The sequence below is a fragment of the Mustela lutreola genome, chromosome 5 (assembly GCF_030435805.1).
Source record: "Mustela lutreola isolate mMusLut2 chromosome 5, mMusLut2.pri, whole genome shotgun sequence".
Classification (NCBI taxonomy): Eukaryota; Metazoa; Chordata; class Mammalia; order Carnivora; family Mustelidae; genus Mustela; species Mustela lutreola.
Window position 1 is genome coordinate 100,654,007 of NC_081294.1, and position 16,626 is coordinate 100,670,632.

Below are 16,626 nucleotides of genomic sequence, written 5' to 3' on the forward strand. Positions count from 1 at the left end.
AGAGATCTTCAAGTGAATGTTTAATTGAGAAATATCTGTTGCAGAATAGTGTCAAGTGTATCTCAAAACTCTGACAACCTTTAGCATTTCTGACTTGGTAGGAGAAAAAAGTTCTTACCTCTAGAAATCATAAAAACTCCTTTGAACATTTCAGAAGTGAGAACAGAGTCTCTTAAGAATTAGGCAGGGGCTCTGGGTGGCTCAGTTGGTTAAGCCTCCAACTCCTGATTTTGGTTCAGGTCGTGAGCTCAGGGTCCTGGGATGGAGCCCCACGTTGGGCTCCACTCTCAGCAGGAAGTCTCCTTAGGGTTCTCTCTCTCTCTCCCTCTGCCCCTCCCCTTGCTTGCTCTCTCTCTCTCTCTAAAATAAGTAACTACAGCTTTACAATAAATAAGTAAGTAAATGATGGGTAAATGAACATTAAAATATTACCTGGTACAATCGAATTCACAGAGGTTGATTGGAGACCTCTCACCAATGAGTTCCCTATTCTCCTCAAACTAAAAATGAATGTATTTTCTTTTTCTTTTTTTTTTTTTTAAGATTTTGTTTATTTATTTGACAGACAGAGATCACAAGTAGGCAGAGAGGCAGGCAGACAGAGAGGAGGAAGCAGGCTCCCCGCCAAGCAGAAAGCCCGATGCGGGGCTTGATCCCAGGACTCTGGGATCATGACCTGAGCTGAAGGCAGAGGCTTTAACCCACTGAGCCATCCAGGCACCCCTAAAAATGAATGTATTTTCTGGACATGCCTACAACTTCTCCTTTGAAGGTGGTTAGTATAAATGTGTGTGTGCGTATGTGTTCACTTATACTCTCTTATAGAATGTGATTTATGGATTTCTTGCCCATTTACTACCTGTAAATCATCAAGAGTTTTATGTCCCAAGCAGTCAGCAGTTGGTTATAAAATCAACAGAGAGCTGTACTAAATAAACCTTTCCTGGATTGCTCTTAAGAATTGATGACAAATCAGAAAGTGAAGACAACTCCATGGGAATGATTCTCACCTGCCTCTGGGATACCTCAAAGGTCTCAGATACAGGAATTTTATTTGTCGTGAGCTTTTAAGAAGATTAATAACCAGATGAACTGGGAAGGAAATCAGTTTTCTAGGTGCCAGAAGATTTCTCTGAAAGAAAGAATTTGTCCTCTAGCACAAAACTTACACTTGTGTAAATCATAGACACAACTATGTGTGCTGGGGTCTGATGATACACAAGGGACTGAAAATGAAGCTTATGTAAGAAGTCAGTGATCTTCCTGTTAGAATCCTCACATTTATTAGCTTAAAGAAATAAATTTTAAAAAGGAATGTGTGTGTGTACACTTTTTTAATATATATGTTTCTCGATAAATATTTAAGAACTGAGAATGATCATTTCTGATGCTAGCGTGGGAGACTCATTTTTCACTTTAGTCCATGCTAATTAATGAATTTTTTTTACCATGTTCATTTACAACCTGTTCAAAAAATTATTTTTAGAATAGAGGAAGAAGAGGGGTGCCTGGGTGGTTCAGTCGTTAAGCGGCTGCCTTCAGCTTGGGTCATGATCCTGGAGTCCTGGGACTGAGCTCTGCATTGGGCTCTCTACTCAGTGGGAAGCCTGCTTCTCCCTCTCCCACTCCCCTTGCTTGTGTTCCCTCTCTCGCTGTTTCTCTGTCAAATAAATAAATAAAATCTTAATTTAAAAAAAAAAAAGAAGGAATAGAAAAAGAAGAGAAGGAGATGATCTCTCTCCATGTGTTTTTACTGTTAACATCATCTTCTTCAGTCCCGAGGTAATAATGTTCATTGTCACCGCTGCTTATATATCCCACAGATAAACACACAAGACACAAAGATGCAAATTCAGTGTGTATACAGATGTTTGGACACAACTACCTTGTAATATGAACCACACTTTTACATGGACACACACACATAAGGGCTCCGGGGACAGAACCGAGTACTCACTGTCCATCACTCACCATGTGTGTGAAAGAGTTTTCACACATCCATGTTGTCACTGAAGTCCTCTGTGGGCTCCTGTTCAATGTTAGGTAAACACAGACCAATGTCAACATAGCCTCAGCACAGAGTCATGAGTCAGATTCCACAGGTTCTTTCTTTGATCATTTTCTCAACTCAGCCTCCACGGTCACACCTTGAAAACCTGCTCACCCCAGCAGCCATTCATTTACCTTTGTACCTTCGGAGGTGAAATAGAGAGCAACCTAAGTTACCTGACTCCTCATTGGAAGGAGCTACAGGACTAACTGTGCACCATTTTTCTCCTCTTTCCTCTCTGGATGGGCCTGCAAGGACATCAGTGCCTGCAGCAGCCACCCTCAGCCCTTTCCCTCCCGGTCCCTGCCTCCCCGCTCCCCAGCTTCCTTCTGGGCCTCTGAGGCTGGCCTGATCCCACTTCAGCCAGGAAGGATGCTCTGATCCCTCAACAGTCTGAACAGGAGCCAGGAAAACATGTTTGGAATTTTTCAGAGGGCAAATAGACTATGAAGGGAAAACAAAAGCTCTCTCTGCAAAGCTCCAAAGAGAACAGGTTTAGACTAGGGTGTGTCTGCATCTCATGTGGCCCCTCGGAGGCCACAGGTACTCACCCTCGGGGGTCACCTTTCTGGTCCAGGTGCTCCGCTGACGCCCAGACGGACCTCCCAGCTTCCTCTGTGGTTCTCAAAGGCCTATGGCAGGAGGCACCCCATGGCTACTTAGACTTGTGTATTCAGCTGACATCTTTTCAAACCTGAACAAAGTGAGTCTGTCACTTCAAGAGAAGCAACTGACAGCATTTGTGGCCCACAGTAACATTCAACCTTTCAAGGGAAAATGAGAATTTCTCAAAAACTTCTATCGTCATGAGCTTGACAACTTCTTAAAAATGTGATTTTTAAAAAATATATAACAAGATGCGCCAACATTCAAAAGGACCATATAACACAGTGAACAAATATTTTCCACATGAGTACTAGATGATGTTTCAAAATCATGCCCCTGTACAACATGCGTTCAACATGCTAGATGGACCAATGGGTTTTCATGTACTAGAGTACTAAATATTCATTGATATGATTTCAGATTCCACACTGCAACTAGCCTTTAAGAAACTTCCATGTGAGTTTTGATGTAGTATCGAAGAATAATACCTACGATTATCTGAAAATCTTTAAAAAAACTTCTATATTTTCCAACTTATACATCTGTGTGAAACCAGATTCTCTTCATATAATGCAACCAAAACAACGCATTGCAACAGATTCAATGGGGAAGCAGATATGAGAATCTGGCTGTGTTCTTGGATATTTTTCAAAAAATTAAAAATTAGAAAGAAATACCACTCTTCTAACCTTTTTTTCCATATAGGAAATAATATGGTATTTAATATGTAAAGGGTATATAATTGTAATTTTTATTTGTTTTTTCCTTTCTCTATTTTTTTAAAGTTACTTTGTTTATTTAAGTCATCTCCACACACAACATAGGGCTTGAACTCACAATTCTAAGATGAAGCAAGAGTTGCATGCTCTTCCAACTGAGCCAGCCAGGTGCCCCTGAAATTTTTATTTTATTTTATTTTTTAAAAGATTTTACTTATTTATTTGAGAGAGACAGAGAAGGAGCAGGGGGCGGGGCACAGGGAGAGGGAGAAGCAGACTCCCTGCTGGGATCATGCCCTGAGTCAAAGGCAGACACTTAACCAACTGAGCCATCCAAGGCGCCCCTGTAATTTTTATTTTTATGTTTTAACTTTTTTGAAGATCTTAGTGCTTTCTAAAATTTTTTCAGCATTATTGAGGTATAACAGATAAGTAAAATGGTAAGATTTTAAGCTGTACAATGTGATGATTTAATATAAATAATGTAATTTTTTTAATGCTTAAACAAATAAATATTTAATCTTTTTGGGGTTTTAATTTCTAATATGGTAAGTACTAATAGATGTCCCATAAACAAAAATTCTTTGGTTCCTCAATATATTTCAAGGGTATAAGTGATTTCCAAGAGACAAACTGTTGAGAACAGCTGGTCTATATGATTAGGGACAGATAAGAAGCAAGGGCAATGATACTACCTAAAATACCACGTTTTCTAGCCTCCTTTGCCGCTAAGTTTGAGCATGTAATGAAGTTCTGTCCAACAGGATGTAAGCAGAAATTTGGGGACGAGACTTCCAGAAAGACTCCCTGGAAAATAGATAGCTAGGGGAATTCCTTTTTTAACTTCTTGCTTTTCCTCATTCTGAAAGACTACAACTTGTATATAGTCACAGAACACCTAGAAGCCAGCTCAGAGAGCAAGGCGACCCTAAGAATAGAAGCTACTTATAAAGATGGAGCAGAAAGACAGAAAATGTTGAGTCCTCAATGACTGTGATGCTGGTTGTATACTCTAAGACTTCTTTTAAACGGAAGAGAAGAAAAGTTTTGAATCTTGTTTAAGCCACCATTATTTTGACTTTTCTGTTACATGTAGGGAAAGCAAATTATTTCTTTAAGTGTGAGAGTGTGCTAAGATTAGCCACAAAGGGCCCATCTTTATATGGATTATATAACTATTTATGTGTTTTTAAGACTGGGTTTCACTCCCATGCCAACCATTGTATCAAGGTATGATATTGAGAAAACATTTCTCAGGGTTAGCATTACAGGCACTCAGAAATTCATTCAAGTCTTTATCAGCAAACATTCAGGAGGCTCATGCTATTGGTAGACAGAGAGCCAAGCACTGGGTCTATGTACACTCAGAGCCCTCGGGGTCCATGGAGGGAGCCGCCTCACCCCAGGAACTAACACGGCCCTCACGGCTCTGCTGTGGGCCCCACAGTGAGATAACCAACTATTCTCAGTGTAGAGAGAGAAGTGGACAGCTTGTCCCTTAATTGGTATTTCTGGGGCAGGCCTTAAAATTCTCTTGAGCAAATTTCATTGTCACCCACACTCACTGAACCAGAATGGCCCAAATAAACAAAGAGGCTTGCCCTCCCCTCTCCTTAACGCTGATAGGTTGACAGATCGCATTCCCATGACCAGCCATGTCAGTTACTGCGGGCCGTCTCATGCTACACCATCACTCCAGTAACCAGCCTGATCTGAACGTACAGCTGCAGAAGGTCAACAAACCTTGTCCATGGGATCACCTGTTGCTAAAATCTTTTAAGCAAATGTAACTTCTTGTGGAACCCTAGAGCAGTCTCCTCCCTCCTGTTCTATAGTCTATAACCATTTTCTGGGAGCATCACAAGTGAGGACGGGATGAAGGAGAAATGTACAAAGGACTTGCTCATGAAGGTTGGCGCATTCCAGAAGGGGGGGCATCTCCAGAGTAACCAGGTTTCCCTCAGACTCCTTGGGTTCGTGGTGGACTCAGGCTAGACCTGACCACTGCACAGCCTGTTAGGGACCAGACATGGTGACACTGTTGATCAAGAACTATAACGTCTGCAGAGTTGTGATTAGTAAGACATGCTGCCCTGACAGGGAAAGCAGGGTCAAATACAATCCTGGGTGTGATGCCACTTATTAGCTAGGTGACTTCAGGCAAGTTGCTTCACCTTGCTGAGTGCAAGAAATAGTTACATATGGTTCCTCAAATAATGCTGTTCACTCTAGAATTGGGGGTATAGGCCAAAATATGCTAACATCATTAGAGAAATTATTTTTCCATTAATTTTACACTATCATGATCCATCAGTTGGAATTTGATTTGTTTTCATGTCACTAAAAACCCCGAATAACAGCAACTCAAACAGGAGAAGTTTATTTCTCTCTTCCATATAAAAGCCCAGATGTAGATAGGACAGGGCTTATCCCTACCATTGGTGGTTCGGATGCCGATCTTCCCACTGTTTTTATTCGTTACCTTGCTTTCTTCTTCAAAGTCATCTCATGGTCCCAAGTGACTGTGGAAGCTTGGCATTATGTCCCCATTATAGAAGGCAGAAGGAAAAGAAAAGAAAAAGAAATGAAAAAAGGACAAACCTCACATCTGATTAGATTCTCCTAAAGAAAGCCTTCCCTGGAAGCTCCATGTTCTACTTCCACTTCTGCCTCACCAACCAGTTTGGTCCTGTGGCTTCACCAAGCTCAAGGCATTCTGGGAAACAGGGTTGTTTTTGTTCCTGCTGTTCTATTGCAAAGGGAAGAGAGTAGAATGGATGCTGGGTAGCAGCTAGCGGCCTCTTCCATACTTGGTCCTTCCTCTCTCACTCAGGCTAGATTCAACTATCCACTCAAGAATGTGGAACTTTGCAGAAAATATTTGTTTTGAATCCCTCTGCTGAACCAAAAATACTAACTTTGAAATGCCAAATCTAAATACACATGCCAGATGTAAGGTTTTAGCCCAAGAAGCTTGCCTTGTAATTTTAGAACAACAGATGCACTCATCAGCGGGAAGCATCAATGAGTTACAGAGCATCTAACTCATAAAACAGGCAAGGTTTGGACTGTACCATGACACCAAGAACTTGCTGTGTCACATACTTGTCTCATTTCTCTAGGTTTTTGTGGGATTTTCCATGTCCTCCATCTTCACATGTGAAGGACATTAGTTGTTAGGGAAACAGTGACATTAAATTCACATGGCAGGATTTAATGATACTGACATATTCAAAACAAAGTACATTCATTCCAGAAGCTGGGATTTAATGATTTGAATTGCTCAGAGTTTAACTGGTTCTCTGAGTTCAGGGTGGGGAGAGAGGGGGGAGAATATAGGAAGCCAGACACCTTTGGGAGCTGCCATAACTTCTTTGGGGCATCAGAGCTATATTTAGTGCAATTAAGTTTCTAATTCAGTAAAAACTACTACAGTTCCCTTGTGGTCTGACAGAGTAAAATGCAGCTGCTAACCGTGGCTGATTTATAACCTAGGCATCAGGGGAAACAAGCCAGATTCTTCTGAGGGCCTAAATCACTCAGCCAGGAGATCAAAACAGCATGCTTCCCCTGGGTAGAGTGACAGACCGGCAGCTTCCAAAACCCAGCTTGACAAACTCCCCATTTTCAGCAGGATTAGACCCCTGCCTCTCCTTCATCCTTCAGAAGGATGCAGGAAGTATAAGAGAGCCTTCAAAGGCTCAGAGGTCAGTACCTACACTCTCTTCAACCTCAGGGAAACTGACTCAAGAGGCAGAGAAGTATGTATTTAATCTGTGATCTCCCCTACTAGCAAGTTCAGGTCATTGAAGATGACATATGTGTATGGGCAGGGCCAATTTGACAGGCTAAGACATTGTATACCACACATCCCCCAGTGGACACCATTCACAGCATAGTCTAATTCAGTGGTTCTCAAACATGGCCACATATTAGAGCTACCTGAACAGCTTGAAAAATCCCAGAGCCAACACTGCATCTCAGACCAATTAAATCAGAATCTCTAGAGGAGGGAACAAGATGTCAACAATATTTAAAGTCACCCAAGTGATTCCAATGTGCAACCAAGTTTAAGAAAACCAATGGTCTGACTCACGTATACTTTGATGTGAATGGTGTCCCCTGCAGCTATACTGGGGATAACCTGCCCAGACTTATGCCATAGCCTTGAGTGTGTGTGTTGAGGCCCCTTCCCTATCAGACCCAGATACCATTAGAAACAGAGGACTGGTTTTCTATGAGCCTCTACACAGAGCTTTTTTGTTTATGTTGTCTGAGAATCTTTTTCTTTTCATTTTCCTCTTTGACTTTTCAATTCCTACACAAAGACTTAGAGGCTAGAGTCTGTGGGTGAAATCAGCCCTGGGGATGTAGCCTCCTCCTTGGGAACCTCTTTCTAGAGCTGGGGCCTTAGGTCAGACGGCCCCACTGACCCCTCTCTGCCACCCAAAGGCCCCATGTCTGGCACAAGGGAAACACTCAGCAGTGCTTCAGAGAACATGTGTATAGGGGAATAATGCGGGGACAAACCACGTGAGAAGGTAGCTCTGGGCGCTGAGAAGTAGAGTATGTCCCAACAGATGAAGTGTTAAATAGCTGTAAATCTGGCTGAGCCCTCTCCCGGCCTCCATCTCCATTTGGCCTTGTGAAAGGGGACTCCTACACTGTCCTGCTGGATCAGCAGGCACTCTGGGACCTTGGTGGCCCTCGAACTCACCCACAGTCACCAGGTCTTGGGACCGCATGCAAAGAGCAGAACAGTCAAGGGCTGACTCCCATAGTCCCAGGATTTGGCTTCTTACTGGCTGAGTAACTTTGAGTATTTCTATGAAAATTGCCATACTTCTGTCCCCTTTATCGGTTGAGTGGAACAGTCTGGGCCTCTTGTGTTGCTTAGCATGTGCCTGGAGCCACCATAGGAGCTTTGTAAAGTAAGGCAATGGTATTCTCTCACAGGCTCCAGTCCAAGATTTCATTGCCTTCAACCAGGGAAAACCGGCGGAGGGAACCTGGTCACACCCACCCCCGGTTGGGGGCCATGTCTCCAGACCATGGGGTGTGTTTCATGGATCTAGTGATAACCAAACTCTTTGAGTAGAATACAGTAAACTCTGAGGTCCTGGCTCCATCTTTTTCTTTAAGGACATGGAGTAGTGTTTTTAAAAGTAGGTTCTGGAGTCAGAATGACTTCATTGTCTCATTTCATCACTCTGTTAAGACCTTTGGTGAGTTCTTGCCTTCCCTTAGTCTCGGTTTCCATATCTGTGAGATGGAAGCAACACTAGAATTCAGGTCAAATACACGGCTTATTGAGAGAACCAAAGGATATAATGTCTGGAACATAATTAGCACCTGATAAAAATGACTGATTTACTGGGAAATCTTATTTGCAACCCCTGCCCCTATGAGCTAGGCCTATGGCCCTCTTCTGGCCCCATGGCTTCTCACAGCAGTTCATGCCCACCTCAGGCCTGCTTGGCTTCAAGTACTCCCAGAGAGCTCCATTATCCAGGAGTTCTCCTTCCAAAGGGTCCGCACCTGATAGAAATTCCTCACGTAGAAGAGAGTTCTGGCTTCCTAGGACAATCATCACTCAAGAAAATCTTCACACAGTGGATCACTTATGTCCACAGGCCCCCATTAAATCACCTCTCCGTTCCTATTGCTCCTGTTGGCAGACCAAGTCCTGTTTCAACAGGGCTGATAGCTTTATTCCAAGATGCCCATGCCTTTGAAAATGGACACTTTCCCCCAAGTGTGCTACTCCACAGCCTGCCCGCCTGCTCCCTGCAAACACGGGGGCAGGAGTGCCTGCCCAAACTGGCAACTGCTAAGTCTAATAATAACTTGCACCCTGTGTGATGAACTATTTTGTGTTTCTTCATGGTCAGAGTTCCACCCACATCAACTTGACATCACTGTTTCCATAGTAAATAATAATCTTCAAATGGAATACAGTGGGAGCTGAAAGCCCCACAAAATGCAGCCAAATGAGACAAACATGTTCCTTCCACAATGGATACAATGACGTGGTAGTGCCACAAGCCTATGTATTTATGTTCCAGATGACTTCCATATCTCAACCCCTGGTTCTTCCATTCAACCAGGAATGGGAGGACTTGCAACTATGAAAACAATACACCACAACCTCACAGACCCTCTGGGAGCATATATTTATGTAGAGAGACATGACTCATCCGTTAACTGCTAAGACTTATTCTTGCGATCCCATATCCGGAGCATGTGTTAATCCTCAATGTTTCAAAGGAGGTATTTGGACTTGAGTTCTCTGAAGCATTTAAAGCAGACCCTGGGGTCCTGCTTTCATTCACTCACCGTCTAGAGCCCTTGCTTAGCTGGGGATAAGTTCTTTTCACAGCTTGGTGTTGAATGCAAGCTCCTTAAGGGCAGGGCCCAGTCTTGTAACAGATGCCTCGATTTCCCAGAACCCAGCACACAGAAGAAGTGTTTAAATTTACTTATGGACAGGACAGAGTGCTGTCCAAGGGAAAAGAGAACCCTTTGACAGGTAACATCTGAATATATTTAAGGGCACTTTTGTTTCTGGATATTGTATAAAGACATTAACTCACCCTTACCTTCTTGTCTCATAGTGTGGTCCATGGATTGGCAGCATGACATTACCTTGAGGTTGTTAGAAATGGAGACTCTTAGGCCCAGACCTCCTGAGTCAGAACCCTCATTTATTTATTTATTTATTTGGTCAGAGAGAGTGAGCACAGGCAGACAGAGTGGCAGGCAGAGGCAGAGGCAGAGGCAGAAGCAGGCTTCCTGCTGAGCAATGAGCCCGATGCGGGACTCAATCCCAGGACGCTGGGATCATGACCTAAGCCGAAGGCAGCCGCTTAACCAACTGAGCCACCCAGGCATCCCCAGAACGCTCATTTAAACAAGATCTTCTGATCATTCACATACATATTCAATTTTGAGAAGCCCTTGTGGGTCTACACCACCTTCATGGTGATGGTTGAGAGGGCTGTTCATGTAAGGGTCTGGGTATGTGGAAGGCAGGTGAGAGAGAAGCTAATAATAACATTTATTGAGTTCAAAAAGAGCCTCAGAGGTAGGTACTATCATCATTCTATTTCACCAGCTAGCAAGATGTGGAGACAGAATCAAACCTATAGAGTGCATGTTCATAAACCATTATGTTATATTCACTAGGAATTAAAGAAATCTTCTTATTCCAGTAATACCTTAGATGAATTCCAGCTTACAGTCAGGTAGTAGCTTCCTACGTGAAGCATTACTATATTGATAGGACTTAGGGTAGCCTGTATTCCATAACTTACACGAGTAACAAATGCTTATTGTAGAAGAATTAGAAAATACAGATAAGCAAAAAGAAGTAAAAACTACCCAATAATGACAGCATAGTTAAGATTTTAATAAATAATCTTCCATATGTCATTATTTTATTATTTATGACTACCTATATGCAGATGTATATATTCATACTTTTTAAAAGATTTATGTATTTATTTGAGAGAGAAAGAGAGAACAGCAGGGGAAGGGCCAGAGGGAGACAGAGACAAGCAAACTCCCCACTGAACAAGGAGCTCTATGTGGGGCTCGATCCTAGAACCCTGAGATCATGACCCAAGCTGAAATTGAACTGGATGCTTAACTGACTGCACCCCCCAGGCGCCCCTATTCATACATGTTTTTAACAAAAAAGGAATCATGGTATCCATACTAATTTGTGACTTTCTCTATTTTACAATACCTTTAGTGGGCACCTGGGTGGCTCAGCTGGTTAAACATCTGCTTTCGGCTCAAGTCATGATCCCAGATCATGGGATCAGCCTGCATCAGGTTCCCTGCTCAGTGGGGAGCCTGCTTCTCCCTCTGCCTGCAGCAACCCCTGCTTGTGCGATCACTCACTGTGTCTCTGTGAAATAAATAAATACAATCTTTTAAAAAATAAAGAATATAAAATACCTTTAGAAGTTTAGGTCTCTCCATCTCTCATAGTCTCCCCTTCTCTGCACATGTTTTTAATTCCCACCCCTTACTGTTGCTCCTTCTTGAAGGATTAGCTCAAGACTCACTCCCTCCATGAAGCCTCCCCTGACCACCTAGAACCATGGGCGGCAGTGACGCTTAGCTGATGCTGCCAGCCTGGTCACTTCTGCCTGTGTGTAAGTGTAACCCTCATTCCCAAGAGTCTGAACAATATTCACAGGACACTGACCTCCAGCTTCTGCTCATGGAAATGCTGCAGCCGCAACAAGTTCCTTCCTACAGGCTCAAGGGCTCTCTTGAATGTCTCACACAACTGTCCCAACTGTCCTCTTTTGTAATCCAGTGTGTCTGTCTTCCCCATGCTGGCTGCCCCTGCTCCCTGCATTAACTGGTTCACTGAGTTCACCTACCCTCCCCGGCCACAGTGGGCAGTCAGCTCCTGGCTGGATTGGATTAGAATTAACAAACCAAATTGCCAATATTGTTTTTGACCTACCTCCCTGGCATTTACAGAGGTTCACCCACACACTCCTATTCTTACACTGAATGTGACCACCTCTGTTGAGCTCTGACAGCTGTTTCAAGTACCTAGGGCAGACTCTTCCCACCTGCCTTATATTCCACCCTTAGGGCACAAAGCAGAGCAAGGCTCATCTTGGCTTCCAAGTTTCTGGGGGACCAGATCTTTCACTGAACCTGATCTTTTTTTCAGGTGACAGTACCTTCTGCTGTAGAGGCTGCCTCAGGGCCTTTGGGTGAGCTGCACTGGGCAATGCTCAGAACGGTCCCAAGTCACTCACTGCAAACCTATTAGCCTGGCCTGGCTTGGGCATCACGAGGGTGGAGCCTGTCCACGGTCAATGTCTGAGAGGTGCAGGGTGCCCTGCTTCCCTGCCTGCTAGGCATCACCATCTCCCCCATGAGGCTCAACCCTGTGGTCTCTCTCTTGTCCAAACAGCCAGGAGAGATCCTGGATGTCAGCTTGCACCTTTGCTCTGGGATCCTTATTGTAATTAGCCTCCTCTTTCTCCCCACCCACTGGGTAAGCGACCTTGAGATCCCACTGACCAGCTCAGCCTGTCTTTGAATTCTAGCTCCAACACTTGCTAGCTTGCGTCAGTTTCTCTGGCCTCTCAGTGTCTTGTTTCTCTTATCGGTTGAAAGGAGGTAATAAGAGCGCCTGCTTCGCTGGGCAGTTCTGAGAGTTAAACAGAATCACCCATGAGAGAGGCTTAGAGCTGCACCCAGAACATGGTGAGCACCTGAACCTAGCACTCAGTCTGTGCCTGATACACTGCGGTGGGTGGTTAAGGCTACCTTTGGGAACTGGAGGCAGCTGTCCTGTGCTAATTACAGAGAACGTGCCCTGCAGTGAGGGAGAGTGAACACGTGGAGGCAGGTGGGAGTCTGCATCCCAGGGGTGCTGCACCCCGGGCTCCTGACCCCTGGTCACACCTGTCACACCAGACCTCTCATCTCCAGGGGATATTTTTGTCCAGTACCAACAAACACCTAACCACCTGCAGGGGGCTTCTGGGAGCTTCCAACTAGAGCAGTGCGAATTTTGGAACCTTGGAAAAAAGCATCCTCTTTCCATAAAGCAGTCATTTAAGCCCCCAAGAACCTGGAAACCAAGTGAAAAACATCATAGACATCACGATCTGACAGCTTCAAAAGTAGATTATTCAGTTCCAAATATATACAAAGACTCTAGATTGATGTATAACTTCTGAAGTTCTGTGCAAATTTCAGGCCTAAAAACAAGTGGGGTCTCTGCAGCGAGAAATGCCCCAAACCGTCAGCATTCCTGGGAGCTGTCAGCGCTGGGTGAGCACTCATTCCTGGGAGCAGACCGGGGCTCTGGAGACGCATATGTCAGGGCTCACCGGCACTTTCGAGACTTCAACACCGAAACCCACAAGAAAACACCTCCCCGCTTCCACCCCCAGCAGCTTTGCTTTCATCGTGGCCACCCCTTTCTGTGTACCACCATGGTTTTCATATTTAGTGTCATCATGACACATATTCCCTTTATATTTAACCCTGTTTTCATGGGAGAGATGTATCTAGGCAACCCCACAGTGGCTTTGGTCAGTAGTTAGCATTCTCATAACTGCTCCTGTTCTCAGTGAGGATTTCTCCTAAATATAGAAAACTTTCGGAATGTCTGCCCTATCGGCATACAGCAGACATGCATTTTCACAGGACCCGCTATGTAATTTGCATGACTGCAAAATGGAAGTGTGGGGCTCCTTCTTCAAAAATTTACCAAGAGTTTTAAGATGGTGATGGCAGAGCATTAAACCAAGGGCAGGGCTCTGGGTGACCGTATGGGTTGCATACCAGTATCATCAGCCCGGCATTTGAGGCCACAATAGCCAATTCAAGGAATGACACTTTCCTTTATTTCTCCAAAACAAAATTTAGCATCCCAAAGATTAGGGTGTTCCCTCCCCCAATCCTGGGAACCTACTAGAAATGTGGGCTTATGTCGTGCTACCCAATGGCAGGGGTGGGAAGGGAGGCCATGTCCTTGGGCCCCGGTGGTTTCCCTCTTTACTGTTGCTCCTTCGGCTACATGAAGCCACGGCTGACCCCAGCTCCTCACCACAGGTCTTCCAGGCATGCCTGGCAGCTCAGAGAGGGACTTACGCAGACTTGGCAAACCACTAGCTACCCTGATCTCTGCCTTCCTGTGTTCCTTGACCCTCCTACCCCTTGCAAGTCTGGGATTGGTTCAAACCCTTTCTCAGGATCTGGCTGCTTCCACCCAGCCAAGAAATGGCCCTTTGCCCTCTCCTCTGAGATGCTTCCAGATTAATGCCCCTCAGAGGGCCTTCAGGAATACACTGCTGCCGTCTTTTCTGAGGTAAGAAGAGGGAAAGCAGATGTTTACCTCAGTGAGGGAAGCTTTTTGTATTCTCTCCCCTGTGGGCTTCACCAAGGTTTTGGTGAGACGTGGGCCTCCCATCTTCTGGGTCTTCCAGTGTCTTTCACCCTTTGCATCTGTAAGGGACTGAGGAAGCCCCATGGGAGAGGAGGAGGGGTGAACAGGGGGAGTAGATGCAGTGCGATGAGGGGGGAGAACTTACTGAATTTTGAGTCTGTTGCTTCTGTTGCTATGACCTTAATTCCCCCATCTGTAGGCTCGGTGGTAGCACCTGCCTCCCGGGATGGTTGGGATGAGGAAATCAGAGGGAACATGTACCAAGCCCTTTGCCACTATTAGCCCTCTCTCCTCACTTCCCCTCCCCTCATCTTCTAACTTCAAAGCCACTCCAAGCCAGAAGAAATCAAGGAGTTTTGCAGATTTGGACAACTATCTCAAGGTGTTCATAATTGACTGTTGAATAAAAAGGCAGGGAATAAACTAGCCTGCCAGATTCCATTTATGCAACTTTGCACACATATCCATTTGCACCAGAAATGTTTGGAAAGATATTCATCAAAATGGCAATAGTGGTTTTCTTTGAGTGCTAGGATATCAGGTGATTATTACCTTTTATGAACGCTTTTATGAACTGTTTTAATTTTTTGCAATGAATATGTCTTTTTAAAAAATCTTTAAAGTGTCATAACACGCAACTATGTACGATAAGAGTGGTTAGTTTAGAAGATTTCTAAAGGTGAATGCATAACATTGTCTGCATTGAGGACCCAGGGCAAAGATATGAGAGTAAAATGTAAGCTCTAAAAATAGCTGCCTTCAGTATACCTTGTACAGCCTCTTTAAGAATCATTTGGCAATACCAAGCAGTTCTGAAAATCGATATCCTCTGTGACCCAGTAATTCCACTTCTTGTTATGTACTCTGAAGAATCTCTCATGCATGAGCACAAAGAGATACTGAAAGGGTGTCAGCCACAGCCCTGGAAACTAGAAATGACACAAACATCCATTGTCTGAGTCTGTTTTGGCTGCTATAACAAAATTACCTTAAACTTGGTGGGTTACCAGCAACAAATATTTGTTTCTTACAGCCTGAAAGCCAGGAAGTCCAAGATCATGGGATCAGCAGATTCAGTATCTGGCGAGGGGAGACATTTCACATTTTAGTGTCTAGAACTAGTCACACATCCCTGCAAGGAGTTCTTTCAAATGAGAATAGAGCTAAATGTATCTTTATGTTGCAATTATTCTTTAAAAGGGGTCATATGTAGCTTTGTCTAAACATGGGAAATCAGATTCTCCACATGTTTCCAATCATTTTTAAAAATGGGCTAAAAAAAATCTTGTAATGATTTCTGGGTGGGTTCAGTAAGCTCATTGTTATGCAAAGAAATTGCATTCAGAAGCAGGAAACTACTTTGTCTAAGAAATCATTTCACTATCCCAGACAGTGGCAATGAGCATTTCTGAAACTCATAGTTCCCTGTATGGAACTGAACCGCTGTGGGAAATAGACAGTTAACTCCACACTTCTCCTTTCTCTTAAGCATATTTCACTGTTAATCCCTGCTACTACCAAAGAGTAGAAGCCCTTCTGGGCCTGCACATCTATTTTTGCCTCCACATAACTACAGATTCACTCTTGGTTTGTTTTTTACTGTTCATTTTTATATGTTTAATTGTCATTACAATTTTCTGCAAATATCTGCAAGGCATCTTGCCCTGCAGTTGCTAAAAGGCCTTGTCTATTTAAAGAACCCAAATCTCACCTTATGAGCAGACAGAGGGCCCTCCCTAGTTAGAAAAGCAGTGCTCCTCAGAATCTGGGCACCCTTCAGGAAACATAGTACCAGGCCAGCAGGGGACCTTGCCTGCAGCATTTGTGTTTTAAGGAAGTATCAGGATACTCTTACTGGGGGAGGCACCAATGAGATAACCTGGGGGGTGAGCCTCCCTGCCTCCCGCCAGAACTTGTGTTCACATTTCAGGCCCTGTGAATTCCGGTTCTGTCTGTGGAGCCATCATTTTCCAGTCACCCTGTGGCAAAATCAGAGCTCCTCTCTACGTCCTCTCTCTTCCCCAGGCCTCAAGGGGAAGATGACCCTGCTTTCTTGGAATCTGCCCTTCCCTGGCCCTTGTCCGGGCTCTCCTCCTTGCATCTGCCTCTTTGCACTTGCTGCCTGGCTCCAGCTTCTCCCACACCCTGAGTCCTCTCCCTCTGCCCTACTGGGACTCCACCTTCCCTCAAAATTGCAGCAGCTCCCCCTACAGGGAAAAGGAGGAAACACAGTGGGGCCTCAGAGCCTTCTCCAATGGATCCAGACATACCCATTTCCCCAACTCTACCCTGCACAGACCCTTAGGCACACTGTGTCA

At 44.4% G+C, this 16,626-nt stretch overlaps 1 long non-coding RNA gene across 3 annotated transcripts in view; it reads right to left on the reverse strand.

Annotated features, from left to right (window-relative positions):
- Window positions 1–16,626, reverse strand: part of LOC131832341 (uncharacterized) — a 42,296-nt gene that overhangs the window by 4,388 nt on the left and 21,282 nt on the right. For 2 of the 3 annotated variants that reach the window (XR_009354001.1, XR_009354000.1), the window contains exons 4-6: window positions 5,858–15,388; window positions 2,602–2,744; window positions 1,972–2,029 (exon numbers count right to left, since the gene is read on the reverse strand). This is a non-coding gene — a long non-coding RNA (uncharacterized LOC131832341). The remainder of the gene's footprint in view (window positions 1–1,971; window positions 2,030–2,601; window positions 2,745–5,857; window positions 15,389–16,626) is intronic. The other variant, XR_009354002.1, reaches the window with a different exon arrangement.